This window comes from Theropithecus gelada, chromosome 4 (assembly GCF_003255815.1).
Source record: "Theropithecus gelada isolate Dixy chromosome 4, Tgel_1.0, whole genome shotgun sequence".
NCBI lineage: Eukaryota > Metazoa > Chordata > Mammalia > Primates > Cercopithecidae > Theropithecus > Theropithecus gelada.
The window spans coordinates 167,756,089-167,771,878 of record NC_037671.1 but is presented as its reverse complement, the minus strand read 5'-3'; the positions used below and the strand labels follow the sequence as shown (position 1 = coordinate 167,771,878).

At 42.1% G+C, this 15,790-nt stretch overlaps 1 protein-coding gene across 2 annotated transcripts in view; it reads left to right on the top strand.

Annotated features, from left to right (window-relative positions):
* The first annotated feature begins 407 nt into the window (after window positions 1–407).
* The window catches only part of HIVEP2 (human immunodeficiency virus type I enhancer binding protein 2), a 196,414-nt gene continuing 181,031 nt past the window's right edge, over window positions 408–15,790 (top strand). The window contains exon 1 of one of the 2 annotated variants that reach the window (XM_025383454.1): window positions 408–825. The gene's annotated coding sequence lies outside the window, so the exon portion shown is untranslated. Of the gene's footprint in view, window positions 826–1,568; window positions 1,672–15,790 lie in introns of those variants that run through there. The other variant, XM_025383453.1, reaches the window with a different exon arrangement.

The window sequence follows — 15,790 nt, the reverse complement described above, 5'->3', positions numbered from 1 at the left end:
CGATTCTCTGGGAAATGGGGAAGGGGTGGGGACAGAGGAGGTTTCCACATCCTTAGAGAAAATTCTCAGGCTCCTAGAGATGCCCAAGTTTTTTTGCATGACAAGCAGACACCGACTCTCCAGGGAGTTCCCCGCTCCGACCGAGCGAGTGCGCGGCCGCGATCTCCCTGCCCGGAGCGGCAGCCGTGGGGCCGGGCCCTGCCCTCCCGACCGCCTCCCTCCCCCGTCCCCCGCGCGCCGCACATCCCTCTCTCGCTCGCTGGCTCCAGACTGGTTTTTCTGGTTCAGCCTCCCTCCCTGGGACGCGCTGGGGGATCCGATGACGTCGCTGGCTGAGTCTCTCCCTCTTCCTCCCTCCCTCCCTCCCTCCGCCTCTCCCCCCAGTCCGCCCTCGCCGCGCACTCCTCCTAGTAACTTCTGTTCGGGGAGGCGCTGCCAGGAATAACCCGGTGCGTCCACAGCCCGGGAGGGGAGGCGGCCGCTGCGGCTCCCGCACGCAGACAGCTGCGGCCCGGGCCTCGCGGCTCCCGCCTGAGCCCGGCGGCTCCTACCCCTGGCCCATCTCCGTACAGTGTCAGAAAAATAAATAAAGGCAAGAGGAGCCTGGGCTGGCGGTCGGGATCTCTTCCCTCCCTCCGCGCCCGCCCTCCCTCTGTCCTTAAGGAAATGCTACCAGACACCCCCCACCAGACACGCTCAGCCTTGGCGAGGAGCGGCCGCCGCGGCAGCAAGAACAAGGGCACCAGGGGGGTTTCCTCCCCCTCCTCCTCTCCCTCCTCCTCCTCCCCGTCCTCCTTCTCCTCCTCCTCAGCGGTGACTTTCCAGGTGAGCGGCCGCCGCGGCTGCGAGGATCCCCCTCGCCCGCTCGGGCTCGGGCCGCCGCGTCGCGCCCTCCTCCCGCCCCTGTCACCCGGCGGCGGCCGGGAGCTGACAGCCGCCCGAGGGGCTCGCGGCCCGGAGGCGGGCGGCCGGCGGGAGGCGGGCTGGAGGTGAGGGGGTGGAGAGGAGGAGAGCAGGGCGCCGCCGAGCGCCGTGGCTCCCCGGAGGAGGGTCTCCGCACAAACATCTTCGGTGACTGTGGCACAAGTCTTTGCCAAGTTGTGTCTTGGACCTTGACGCTCCCCGGAGCCCAGAGCAACTTGGAGGGTCTCCCGGCTTGTTCACAGCGTTCCTCCACGTCTCGCCTCTGGGGTGCTGGGTGCAGCCTCGGGGTGCGCGGTGGGCGGACCGGCCACCGCGAGAGCGGAGCGGCGGGAATCTAGGTCCCTCCTCGGCTCGGTAAGTGGCCTGGGCGCTGGGTTTTTCCTGCCTCCTTCGGCGCTGGTAGCTTGTTTCACTTTATATTGGAATCGCCGCCGCCTAACTCCGTTCCCCGCTCCCCGGCGCGTGCCCCTAGCCCCTTCCCGGTGGCCCAAGGGTGAGGGTCGGAGGGGGCGGGGATGGGGGGAGACCGTGGGAGGGGTGTCGGGCGCGTGGGGAAATGCGGGGAATACCCTGGCCGCGGATCTATGCAGATGAGGAGAGGCTGCTTTGCGTAATGTCCTGGGGGGAGGGGGCCGCGCGGGAGCGCTGGAGGCAGGAATGTGCCTGCTTACTAATGAGCGACGTGCACCGGCGCGCACGGCCCGGCCACCGCTGCGGCTGCGGCGGCCGGCGGCGGCCCGTTGTCAGGTAGCGGGGGAGGGGGCCGCTGCGCGCGGCGCGGGCGGCCGGGCTGGCGGGCGGCGCGAGGCCCGGGCCGCCGGCCTGCGGCCGAGCGAGCGCAGCGAAGGCGCTGGCTCTGGGCATTTCAGTGACTCCCTTTACCTCCGGGGCAAGGAAGGAAGGAAGGAGAGAAGGAAGGAAACGAGGAAGGAGGGGACTGTCTCGATGGAAGGTTCAGGCGGAGGCGCCCTCGCCTTGCGGGTGCACCGGCCGCAGAGCGGCTCTGGCAGCTGCCTGCTGGACCCGCGCGCGTGGAGACGGGTGGGGGCGGTTTGCATGCGTGTTTGTCTGTGCGTCTGGCCGGGGATCGGGAAGGGACATGTGTGTTTGGGCTGTGCACTGTGGGGAGCTGGGTCTGCGCCTTTATGTCTGTTCCCTGAAGTGGGTGGAACGTTGGCCCGTTCCGGGAATGTTCCATGACGTGGTGCAGCCACAGGAAGGGGGTTAACGAGGGGCTCTCTGCCGCGGCAGCACTGCCGGCTGCTATCAAAGCAGATGTGCTGCTGCTCCTCCTCCTCTTTCACCTCCTTTCACCCCCACCCCCCGCCTTTCCATTCTGTGCCTCTGGTACTGGTAGGGGTGAGACAGGAAAACATTGCTGTGGGTGTGTGCGTGTGTGTGTGTGTGTGAGAGAGGTTGGGGGAGGGGGTGCTGATGTGCATGTGTGGGGTCTGTCATATTTGTTGGTGGGGTGGGGGGGGTGGGTAGACTCCAGATCCGTTCTGCTACCCCAGCTGTTATCACAGATCGGTTCGCTTTATACGCATGTGCCTCCCGCGTTTGGTCCTTCTTACATAACACATCCAGTGCAGCAGAGGACATGAGAAAATGCGACCCCAACCCTCCAAACCCAAATTGGGTGAGGGGATAGAAGGTCAGGAAGCGTCCCTGGGTGTTGTCCTTCAGGGACTTGGTTCCTAGTGGGGGAAAGGAAGAAGGGAAGGAGGGTTTCTTCAAGTGGCTCCTGTCATCTCTGACTTAAAAGCATCTAACTAAAAAGGACTGCAGGCACTAGTCCTCCCTAACGGGAGAGCTTGTAACCTGCTACACCAAGGGAACGGGGGCAATTTAACCTCGGGAGTGCGGAGAAGAGAGAGGGTCCTTAATCAAGACAGTTGGAGGAGAGGAGCAATAATGTGTTGGCGGCAGATGGGGGGCGCTGGGGATGACTTGGAGGAGACCAGAGGAATCTCTTGATAATAGGTTTCACTGGAGGCCTTAGGACACCTGTAATGGCTTAGCATTCACACAGGAAGCTGTGTGTGCAACTGACATTGCAAAACCCTTATTCTCTGCAGAGTTATTTAGGCCTAAAATGAATATAGAAAGGCTTGTTGCCTGTACTTTCATTATAATGGAAAATTTGAACTGATTTTTCTCCTTCATTTTCTGCCATTTAAAAAATAACTCAGTTTACCTCCAAATGAATATTGGTACTCGCCCCCAACCCTAAAGCTAGACCTCAGTAATTCACGAGAGAACTGTTTTTCTAGCATACCCAGAGCCCTAGTCAAGGGTTATTGATTTTTCTCTTCAGTACAGTTGTTTCTTTTGTAGTGCATAATCAAGCCCAGAAATTACTTGAAATATTAATAAGATCCATTTTAATTAAATTTGCAATGAGCTGTCCTCCTAGAAAAAGGCCATTTAACTTTATCAGAAACGTTTCCTCCAGTGATATAGTAATGTTTGGTGATATTTGTCCTTGAGCAAACCAAGTTATTTTAAATATTTGCACATATAGATCACATATGTTTGCTACATATGTAGCAAATGCTTCATTGCTTTTTCACCTTATAAGAGTGCCAAAAGCAGAATTTTAACAAAGTAGATTGTGGAATGAGTAGATTGGGTTTGATTTTTAGGATATAGGCCAAATGGCTTATCAGAACAGAAATGCCCTTTCTGTGAGTAAAGTGGGTATCATTTTCATTATTAAGAGAAAATTCCCTGTGGAACCCTAAGGAGTCATGGTACCAAATGACAACTGTACATTTGCATTGTGAACTGAAAAGGAGTTATCAGTATTTACTTAATGATAGTGTTTGTTTCAAGTGTCATAATCCCTTTCGACCACTAGGTTTGAAACATGCAGTATATTTCTTATATACAGAAACGTATTACATTATAATGATGAATCTTTTGAACATTGTCTGAGACAATTTCTTGCGTTGAGCATAGGTCAGGTATAAAACAAAATTTGCTCATTGGCATCTGTATTTTGTTACAGTGATTGTATTTTATGTGGCTAACTTTATTAGAGATGGCTTGTATTTATACAAGGATATTCAAGAGTAAATTGATGTGTGACTGATTCAGGGACAATTTTGGGAATGGTGGTATATTAATGATCTTACAAATTTAAGATCTGATTTTTAATTGGTTAGATCTTTGTAGAGGTGTTTGGTAAAATACCACTGAAGTACATAAAACATTTATATATTCCTATTTAACATGGAATGTGAAAAATTTCCTATGTGTATATTATCACATAGGAAAATAAAGCTCTTTGATTACACTGAAAGATTAACCAGCAGAATATTTTGATTGATCAGGCTCCTTTGCATGAGATGTGTTTGTGAATATTCTTGTTACCATGAAAACAAAACAGAGGACAGTATATATGGAGACATTCCTTGTGGAGTAATGGTGCATGTGTCTGCTTGAACTTTTGGCACTTTGTCACTATTCAGAAAATCAGGTTGACTCTTTTATGCTGATTTAATTTAAAATGAAAAATCTTATTCCAGAATTTGCCATTTTTTTTCCGAAGCAGGGCTCATTTTAACAGCAGCAATAACAAATAATTCTTTGTGTTGTACACTGTATTGGGTTTCAGTTTTTGAATTATAGCAAGTACACTATTTGGGTTGGGTTTCAGTTTTTAAATTATTATCAATAATTAGCTAAAGTCAATTTGAAAGCTTCACGTAGCAAAAGTAATTTTAAAGAATGATAGAAAATGTTAGTTGGCATGAGTGAAAGTATAATCTATAAGGTTGTAAAGAAATTTAATAACTGATGTGGTAATTATTATCGTAAGGGAAAAGTGGCTAAGGTCAACTGGATGTATGGTTGTGGATCAGACAGGCTACTCATCTGCTATTTGTTAAAAATAAACACTGTTTTCACATTTTGGTATGTGATCAGCATCAGCAGAACTCTCTCTTGGTCTATACATTAATTCTGTAGGTGGAGAAACGGTTCACAGTTTAAATATCTACCTGAAAATTTCAATGATATGCTTCCAGTTCGTGGATTTATATGTGAATTCATCATCAATTCATATTTTGGCTAAAACTTGGGATTTAACTGTTACAACTTTTAAAGTGATATAAAAAGGAGCAGAGGAAGTTTGCTAACTCAATGAAATTAAGGTTTCATAAGGAACTTCAAACCATCCAGAGTGTATGGATTCGCTTTAACCATACAGGCAGATCCTTTATGAATATGGAGCTAAAGTTTAGTGAATATTCAAGTGAGGGCTCTACTGTGAAACCTGTAGGATTTACAGTGTTTGAAGTTGTGGATGAACACAGAGGATTAAAGAAAAATAGGAAAACTTTATGAAAATAAGATCATGCTTGTATTAAAGTCATTGTATGAGAAGTAATATTTTCTCTTTGTTCCTGGTATTTGGTGACAATCAAAAGCACTGCTTTCTGTATGATATTTATAGCAATGCTTCTGAAAAAAAGGTTGAGTAAACCAGTATTTGTAGCTATGAGATGCCACTAACTAATTTGGGAAAACATTTTAGCACTTTATTATTGTGTCACAACTCCGAAATCATTGTGAGAAAGAGGATAACATAGCATTCTTGGTCTGTGCAATCTTTGGCTTATCTAAGCCAAATTGTGAATATCGACATTAGATAGACACGGGCCTAAACTGGCTTCATGACTACATTTAGAATAGTATCAGAACTGCCTGATATTTGGGTCACTATTGTTCTAGGCCGAATTTGTGCTATCTTAAATACACTCCCATCACTCATCATTTGAGGTATTACCTATGACATGTGATCTATTCTACAAGTGTCTATAATCTTAGATTTCCAACCCCCTTAAAACTTGAGATCTAATTGTTTAGATCTATCTGAGAAAGTACTTTGGAGAGAGGAAGAGATGGACATGATGTTTATGTGCCTGAGGGTGATTCTCAGCAGAAAGAAGAGGTAGTCTCACCTGCTACTTCGGGGTCATAGGGGGATGGAAGTAAGTTCAGGAAGTACCCAGGGCCAATCTTTTTGACTTTTCACTTACGTATAATCTTAATCCTCTATTCAGAGTACTATGACTGGTGCACTATTATTGTTGGTCAATGCAATTCACTCTCTCAGTCATTCAACAAGTATTTCCTGTAGATTAGGCCTTGTGCTAGACATGCAGGGTATAAATAATGACCCGAACTACTAAAGGAGCTCCTTTCCAGGAGTTAAAAACAAGCCAGTGGGGCTGATAACAAGAGAAAGGTAATGCAGGGCCTTGAAGGAAGTTTGACTGCAGGAATGATTATCCAACCTGACAAATGTGAGGACTGCCTTTGGCAAATCGGGACACATCATGACCCTCCAAATGACCATGTTACAGGTTGATCCTTGGAGAGGGAATTTTGAGGGGCAGGGCCTTGAAATTGGAAGAACCTTGGTAACACCTGTCTCTTCTCAGTGCTTCCACATCAATTGTCTTGGAGCACATGGAATTTTTAATGACTATATGTAATGACTTCAGTTTGAAGGATTTACCTGTAAATTAACTATTATTATTTGCAGATTTTTTAAATAACAAATAATTTAAGTTCTAAAAATACTTACTTGGTGCTCCAGTTAACAAAAATGGCCAGCATCATTGATTCAATTAATAAATAACTACCAATTCAGAAGTCTTTACAAGGTGACTGTATGAAGTAACCAATTAATCTTTGGAACCCTGCATGAGCTAGATCTACATATTTTCAAACAACTAGCAAGGGACTGAGACATTCAATTATCCCAATAATTTCTCCTCATGATTGCAAATATCAGGATCTTTGGAGAAATTTAGATCTGATTTCTTACTTTCCATGTGATTAGGGGTCTGTGTGACATGAAAATATGAAGCGAAAGAGTAGAAACAGAGGTTAGTGAAAAATCACTTTCCTTTATTTTGTCCACTGCATCATTTGATTACTTTTTTTTCCGTTTTATAATTTATATAATGTAGGAAATTCAATTTGGGTGACAAAAAGAGTCTTTTAAAATTTTTATTTATTTATTTATTTGAGACAGAGTTTCACTCTGTTGCTTAGGCTGGAGTGCAGTAGTGCGATCTCAGCTCACTGCAACCTCCACCTCCTGGGTTCAAGCAATTCTCTGCCTCAGCCTCCCGAGTAGCTGGGATTACAGGTGCTCGCCACCACGCCTGGCTAATTTCTTTATTTTTAGTAGAGACGGGATTTCACCATCTTGGCCAGGCTTGTCTTGAACTCCTGACCTCAGGAGATCCACCCACCTTGGCCTCCCAAAGTGCTGGGAATATAGGCGTGAGCCATCACGCTGGGCCAAAAAGAGTCTATTTTATGTAGTAGTTTCAAGCTTGGGCTCTGCAGTCAGCTCAAGAGTCAGAATGAGCAACAGAGATTAAAGGATGATGATTTCCAACTTCAAACATTTTACAATCTAGAAGAGACATGACTTATAGTAAACTTTATTAAAACTTACAATTGGGAGTAGAGTATAAATGGAAGCAGGATTTTTTCCAACTGGAAAGATCAGAGGGTTCTTATGAGAGGAGGGGATTCTTTTTTTTACTGAGGACCTTGCATGTTAAGTAGAATTTCATTGAGTAAACAAGGGAGGCAGGAGCTCCCCATACTCTGACCTGGAATGGGAGGGGACAGGGATAGTGCCAGGGCAGAGGAGGAGTTGGGAGCCTGGAAAGGTACGTAGCTCCAGATCTTTTGGTGCCTCGAAGACCTGCAGAGAAAGCTGAACATTACTGAAGGTTTTTGAGCAGCGGAGTAGTGCTGTAAACTGTGTGTTTCAGAAAGCTTATAAGGGTATATGGGATGAATATCTTGGTGGCAAGGGGACAGTTAGATTGCCAAAATATCTTAAAGAGAAGTAATGAAAGTTGCCCCTACTGAACGATAATATGAATTCTTTTATTCTGTTAATTTATATGTTTAAAAGTACCCTAAAAATCATAAGTAACAAAAGTGATTAAAATATTTTGTTAAACATGGCCAAATGTGTATGACAGGTTGTCAGTTTGAACAACATTATAAGTATTGCATCATTATTTTAACCTAATATAAATTTTTTTTACTACGGAATATATTTATAGATATGAGTAGTGAAAGTTGACCATCAAACACCAACTTGCAGACGTTTATACTTAAAATTACAAGGTAATTATATGTTTAGGAATACATGTATGAGGAATGGAGCAGTGATACATTTCGTGGTTAGTTGGAATACTGCTTTTTAATTGATACCCAGCTGTATCTAAATCATTACAATACTGCACAGATAGTGTAGCACAGTGTATTTGAAATGCAGCGCTTTGTTGGGCAAAGATTTATTTAATGGTTTCATTTTCTCTGCAAAACAAAAAAAAAGCAGGAGATAATCGAAGCTCTTATTATTTGCATTGTGGCAGATTTCACTTGAGTTCAGAAGCCTAGGAAAAAGGTGGGACTTTTGAAAGTAGGGCAGTAGGTAAATGTAGACACACCTTCATTTGTATTTGATTAGGGATCTGACAGCATGCATATGTTGTGTACAGGTTTGCACGTGTGCATACACACATATACAAATTGTAGAAAACCATAGGTGTTCTGTGAGAGAGAAAATTTTGCTACTTATACAGTGTGACTTCTCATCCTGATAGTTGCAGAAAATATTTCTTTTAAAATGGAGATTAATGTCTAATTCCATAAAAAGAAGATTATAGGAAAGGTGATTTAAACTGTAAGTAGCTTTGTTCACTAAGACCCTAGATTTATTTGAAACAGTGTTTTATTTCTTTTGGAAGGCAGACAACTAGTTTAATAGTGTACATATGAAACGCTAATTTGGCTTGTTAATTGGATGCAATTAAATTGAGGTTATTTTATACTGCTTAATTGTTAGAAAATTACATGCGTTGCCATGCCTGTGTAATGCGAAGCAAAAGCGGAGGGTATAGCCGGAGTGGGGCTGGGAGGGGCGCAAGATCTAGTCCTGTCTTTGCAATTAACTTTCTGTGAAAATTGGAAACAAGTCATCGAAGCTCTTTGGACCTCATTTGGAAATGGAAGAGATTGGAACAGATGGCTCCTAAAGCTTCTTCCAGCTCATATTCTATCAGTTTATAAATTCTACTTTGTAGTTGTAGAGAATGCAATGTCATTATATTCTGTAATTATGGTATTACAAGGATGAACAAGACACTTAAAAAAATCAGCACAGTGCCAATTTAGCAAATCCGTTAGAAGGAAGGCAATTTCAGCTTAAAGAGCACTCACCTGTTCCAGGCTCCATCCCAGGCTGTCTCCCTACATTACGTCACTGAGTCCTAACAACCACCCTGAGAAGATTTGGTTTTTTATCGTGATGTGTACACTTAAAGAAACTTCCATTCAGACAGGTTTTTGCAGGGATGGTTTGATAGTCATTGGTGAAGCAGGATTCGAACTCAGGGTTTTTTGGCTCCGAAAATGCTTTGTCTTTTTACCATTTCATGCAGTATAAGCAATTGTTTACACATCAAAATTATTTCAAATATTTAAAAAAGGTCAACCATATTTATCACTTAGCACAATGTTTCCCCTTAGTAGTATATGCATAAACAGGTAGCCTATGGGATTAAGAACCTGGATTTGAAGTCAGACAGAATAGGGCGAATTCCAACTCCACTACCACCTGGGGGAATTTGGGTAAGTTACTTAACCTCCCTGAGGTTACAAAATGAGGATAATACCCATTCAAGGGTCATTGTGAAATTTTTATGAGAATGTGTGCACCCATCTCAATGAGCACATAGTAAACGTTTAATACCTGGTAGCTATGGGTTATTATTAACAAGGTATTAGACCATAAGAAAAACACAGGACAATTCAAATTGTTGTGACAGTAAACTATTAAATTTTCAAATGGTCCATTAAACTCTTGACTGAAATGGTTTAAGAAACAATGTTAGAATGACATGGTTTCACATTCGACAGTTAACAAATGGAAACATCAACTAAAATCTGGGGTGTTTCTCACTGAGCCCAGCCAGTGCTGTGCCAATGAAGTGAACTTAATTCTCTGGTTCTTTGTGGAAAATCATTCTGAAGTTTTTGCTCTAAAAATAGCTTTTGGGGCCTGAATTACCCAACTTGAACTTCTGTGCAAGAGCCAGAGGACCAGTGATTACTCGTGGGGCCTTGGGCCTACTTAAGAGATACAACTTGGGTGTTCACAGGACTGTTAACTTTAATTTTAAAAAAATTATTAATTCAACAGAGATGTATTAAACACCTGCTCTGGGAAAGGTGCTGTTCTAGACACTGGCAATCCATCAACAGACAAAAATAGTTAAAAAATAAATTCCTTGCCTTCATGGAGTTTACATTCTAGTAGACTAATTTAGAAACTTTTTATGGCTAATTCAGTCACTGTATTACTTTTCAGTGTTTACAGGAATCTCTGCTTTTATAGTGGTCTCTCTTAACCCAAATAACAATTAGAGAAACATTGTAAGACTTATTAAATCACTAGTGAAATACCCCATTTATTTTATATATCTGTGGATGTATGTAGGTACATATATTTCATAGTAAGGTAGTTTTCGACACCTAAATATTATAGCACTGGATTTTTTAAAAATTCATTTTTATGGTTCAGCATTATGGCCCTTTATACCTGTAGAATTAGGTGGTGGTGGCCAGGTGCAGTGGCTCATGGCTGTGATCCCAGCACTTTGGGAGGCTGAGGGGGGTGGATCACAAGGTCAGGAGTTTAAGACCAGCCTGGCCAATATGATGAAACCCCATCTCTCCTAAAAATACAAAAATTAGCCGGATGTGGTGACACGTGCCCACTTGGGAGGCAGAGACAGGAGAATCGCTTGCACTCGGGAGGTACAGATCGCCTCACTGCACTCCAGCCTGGGTGACAGAGTGAGACTCCGTCTCAAAAAAAAAAAAAAGAGAGCGAGAAGAGAATTAAGTGCTGGCTGTTTTTTTTTATGGGCAAGGAAAAAAAATGGTTTACAAATGACACATCCTTTTTTTTTTTTTTTCTTGAGACAAATTCTCGCTGCGTCACCCAGGCTGGAGTGCAGTGGCGCGATCACAGTTCACTGCAGCCTTGACCTCCTGGGCTCAAATGATCCTCCCGCCTCAGTCTCCTGAGTACCTGGGACTGCAGGCTGGTACCACCGTGTGCGGCTAATTTTTGTGACCCATTCTGTTGTTAAATGCATTTATAAACTTACCAAAGTGAAGTAATTAAACAAATTATATTCGGAATTTATATTTTTAATTTTAAGGGAATTATTCATCTTCTAACTGATAATTTTTGCTATAAAATTTCTAGTGGATTAGGATGATTTCACTTTCACAAAAGTGTGCTCAATACAGTGTATGACATGTGCTGGGCATACAGTTGATATTTCGTGGATGTTTAAAGTCATAATTCTCAAGAAGCTTACTGTCCAAATGGTAAGGAAAAACACCTGCTACACTGTAAGATGGGGGTCATGAGAACCAGATGAAGGAGATCCTCCAGGAGCTCAAGTCCTGTCTATCTTTGTGCCAATAGCCAGAGCTCATTAGTCTGTGCACCTTTATTTTATTATTATTTTGTGACAGGGTCTCACTCTGTCACCCCCACTGAAGTGCAGTGGTGCAATCTGTGCTCACTGTAACCTCCGACTCCCAGGCTCAAACGATCCTCACACCTCAGCCTCCCAAGTAGCTGGGACTACAGGCACCCGCCACCATACTGAGCTAATTTTTGTACTTTTTGTGGAGACAGGGTTTTGCCATATTGCCCAGGGTTGTCTCCAACTCCTGGGCTCAAGCCATCCACCCGCCCTGGCCTCCCAAAGTGCTGGAATTACAGGTATAAGCCACTGCACCCAGTCTGTCTCTGCACTATTAAGTGCTTCTTGGCACATTCGATTTTAATGTTTTCCAGGAAACAAGTGCCTCCATGTGTCCCTCCAGCAATCCCAAACATCTCTTAAACATAGTTGTGGGCTACCCAGGCTCTAAACTCCCCATTTGTTTTTGCAGCAAGTGAACAAATATAGGGCCTTTTTGAATTATGTTTCTCCCTACAGTTGGATAGGTCAGCTTATATTTGAACTGGGATTCTTCCACCTAGGACAGCTTTCTTTGACAATATTTTGTTCAGGGTGCTCTAAGAAGGACACTGTGTGAAGGTGGCTGTTGCTCATGAGTCTGGGGTTTGAGGAAGCATTGTTTCTTGGTGTGCCTGTTTGGACCAATTAGGTGTGAAAGAGGGAGTGTATTCCTTTCCGCCACTAAGCACCCTTGTAGGCCAAGACAAATGGAGGACGAAAGGCTGGGGTGAAACGGTTTCCTTTCATGCAAAGCAAGTGGTGAAAGCCTCTGTCTTTGCAACTCAGCAGTGTCCCTTGGGATGGTCTTGATGGCTGGTTGACTACTTTATGGATAGATCATGGGAAGTTCAGCTTCTAATTATCCATGGAACAGTTATCAAGCTTTATTTTTCTTTCTTCTGCTGATACTTACATTTTAATAAATTCACTTTCTCTAAACAAGGGAAAAATCCAGGGTTATAAGCATTCAATTTATTTTCTTGTCAGTAGTCATGTGTCAAAGTTTATGTTGGGAGAGATACAGAGATATAACCTTTTTGGGTAAAATGAGGATTTCAGATATCTTTTCTGCCCTTGTGAGGCTGTGCTCATTAGAGCCTACACTGGAGCTCTAGAGAACACCAGAATGAATGACTTGAAACTCTGACCCCACTAGTTGATTGCTTGCCTTATTATTGATTTGCAAAAAGATTCAGGCCAAGAGGCTGTACCTCTGTTATATTTCATTATTTCTTCATCCGTAAAAATGAAGCATTGTTTATAGCACTCACCTACCTCCTGGGAATACAGCAGGGTAACAGAAGAGAATTGGCGTGGCTATTTTTAGTGTGTGAAGCAACACTAAGTTTTGAGAATAATTCAATTGTTGAAAAAAATCTGATACACAGCAATACAATGGTGACAAGGGTTAGTAGAGTGTTGTTGAGATAATTGACTGATATTGATGCAATTTATTACAGGCCTATGTAATTGTTTTCAGAAAGATAATGGTCAGCAGTTCCACAGCTTGTTATAGTATCTCCTGATGGATTTAAATTTTGTCTAGGTCACTAATGCACTCGTGTCACAAAGTATTCAGATACTTGTACCCACATTCAAACAAAAGAAAAGGGATCTAAAGACATTTATTTTTGGATCTGTAATCTGTTTACTTTTTCAAATGACCTCAGTACTATTCGTGATAAACTTGGTGCCCAATTTCAATCAAGTATAAATTTTAAAATGGGTCAAGTGGCTGAGAATATTCTAAATGACCTTTTAAAATAATAATCTGACGGTATAGAATATAACAAACAATTAGACGCTGAGTGTGGAAGTTAAATTTTCTAATGGACAAAGTCCAGGTCTGTCCAGTCATCAGTTGGTTTTTGGCTATGTTTGGTGGGAGTTTGCTAATGTGAAACCTAATGATGTCTGAAAATGGTCCTGATGGGTATTAATAGCCATCTGGAAAAATTGTACATCTTCACAAATAATCCCAAGAATTTATACTGTGAAGACATTATCTTGATAGTTCTTCTTTTCCTGTATTCTTATGGGTGATGTAGGATGAGAGCAGTATGAAGCAAACAGAAGACATTTTGAAATTAATCACAAAATTCCCATGGCTTTGAAGCCTGCTATTGTTATACTCACCCTTCTTACAGCTTTAAAATCAAACAATGCCAAACAGTATATCTAACATTTTTAATTTCCTTTGAGCCAAATTGATTTGGTTTAAATTTCATTTCAAATTTTTACAGTATGCCATATTCTTATTTGTATTTGACATGTAAATATTTGTGAATGGAGCAGGCATGAAGAAATGAAATTCTGAGGTTCTTTTAGAACATGCAAATGACTGCTTCCTTATTTAGTGCAACCTGTTACCAGTGCTTTCTTCCCAATGGGTCAGCTTTTGGTTTTGAGCAGGCTGCATCATCAGTCCCAGTTGAGCTTTTTGTGAGAAATTTTACTTCTTCCTTTCATTGTGATACAATTTGTGGTACTTCAACGATGCCTTATTTAGGGCATCTCTTAAAGTGTCTAATTTAAATACGCTGATTAATTTTCTTAGGTGTAGGATCTGATGTATCAGTTTTGGTTTGTCAACTGGTGACAGGACACTCTGCAATGTAAAGTTTCTTACAGAATTTCAGGATTAGATAAAACTATTGGAGGCATCATTTAATCTCTAACTGAGCGAGAAATCACTTAGGACAAATTACCAAGGACTCCTTGCATTCAGTTTCTACTTAAACACCTTTTTATTTCTTAGGGAGGCCTATTCCGTTCTTGGACATTTCTAGTTACCAGCAGTTGAGCCCTTTCCAGCTATCTAGAACAAGTTTACTCATTGTCTTGCATGACAATCCTACAATTATTTAAAGATAGCAATCTTGTTCACCTTAAGTATTCTTTTCTCCAGGGTAAATATTCCCACTTCTTCAACTAGACCTCATAGGATGTTGTTTTCATTTTTATTTTATTAATTTCCCAGGGATCAGATTGTTCATGTCTGAAATTTACTCCAGGCTGAGTTTTTTTTTAATAACTCCTGAAAAATAAATTGCTTATTACCATTTACTTTCCAGAAGACAGCCTCTTACCAACTGGCTTAGAAATGTTTTACAGAAAAGGACTAGCCATGCTGGCTGAGACTTTTTATGTAGTATAACTAGAACAGAGTTGGAATGTATAATAATGTAATGCAAATTGATTTTTAAAAATATAATTCTTGAGATTCTGGTATGTGCAAGATATATGGGAATATGAAGTAGAGTATAAATATACATAGAATATAAATGTAAGTAGAATATAAAATATAAAGAAGAGTCACTATTCTCATCATCAGGACTTTTATAATCTACCCTATTGAGGAAAAGAATGATGTAAGGGAAGCAGTAACTAAAAGAAGCAGGTTAAGTACCATGAGAGAGGCACATGTGAAGTACTGAGAAGGTGCAACATCAACCCTAGCTGAGGTCTCAGGAGAGGTTTCATAGCAAAAGGAAATGCTTTACCTGGGCACACATACCAATATGGGAAAGTGTCAAGAGTATTTTCCAAGAAGCATTTCATTTGAGGGAAGCATAAAATATGTATTAAGTAAATGTTGGTGAGAAAGTTAGGAAGATTGGGATATATGGTCTAAAGACTCGTATTCTAGCTTAAGGGGTTTGAACTTAAAACGATAGATAATGGTAGATGTAATGTACTCCCATTGAGAGTTTGGTTCCTGAATTGTACAGTTCTGTAACTACATACACAACTTAATGAAATGAAACAAACAGATAAAAGATAAGTATGTGAAAACTATGCAGATAATTCAGTTGCATTTATAAGTAGCAGGGAGTATATGTATTTTGCATATAAGACATGTTTGCTTTGAATTGGCATATTATTTTTATGTACTGTGTCCTAGAAAGCCAGCAAGTCTTAAGGATGGTAAAGAGAAGGTTATAGTTTTATGGGTAGTTTGTTAGAAAAATAAAGCCACTGAGCTTGAAGATACCAAAGTAGAAAAGGGTTCTATTGGAACCAAAGATTGTGAAGCAAGCAAGTAGGTAGGTAGGTTTTTCATAAATGGTTCATTCATTCTTATATGTTCATGTGTGTGTGTGTGTGATTCACTTCTCTCTTCATTCCTATATATATCTGTTCAGTCAGTGAGCTCCCTTCCTTTCATTTCAGCTATTTAATTTGAGCTGGGCTTTGATTTGGGAAAGTACTGGCTCTAGAGGAACAACACAGTCGTTCAGTGTGTAATGGAAATAGGATGTGGACCTCAG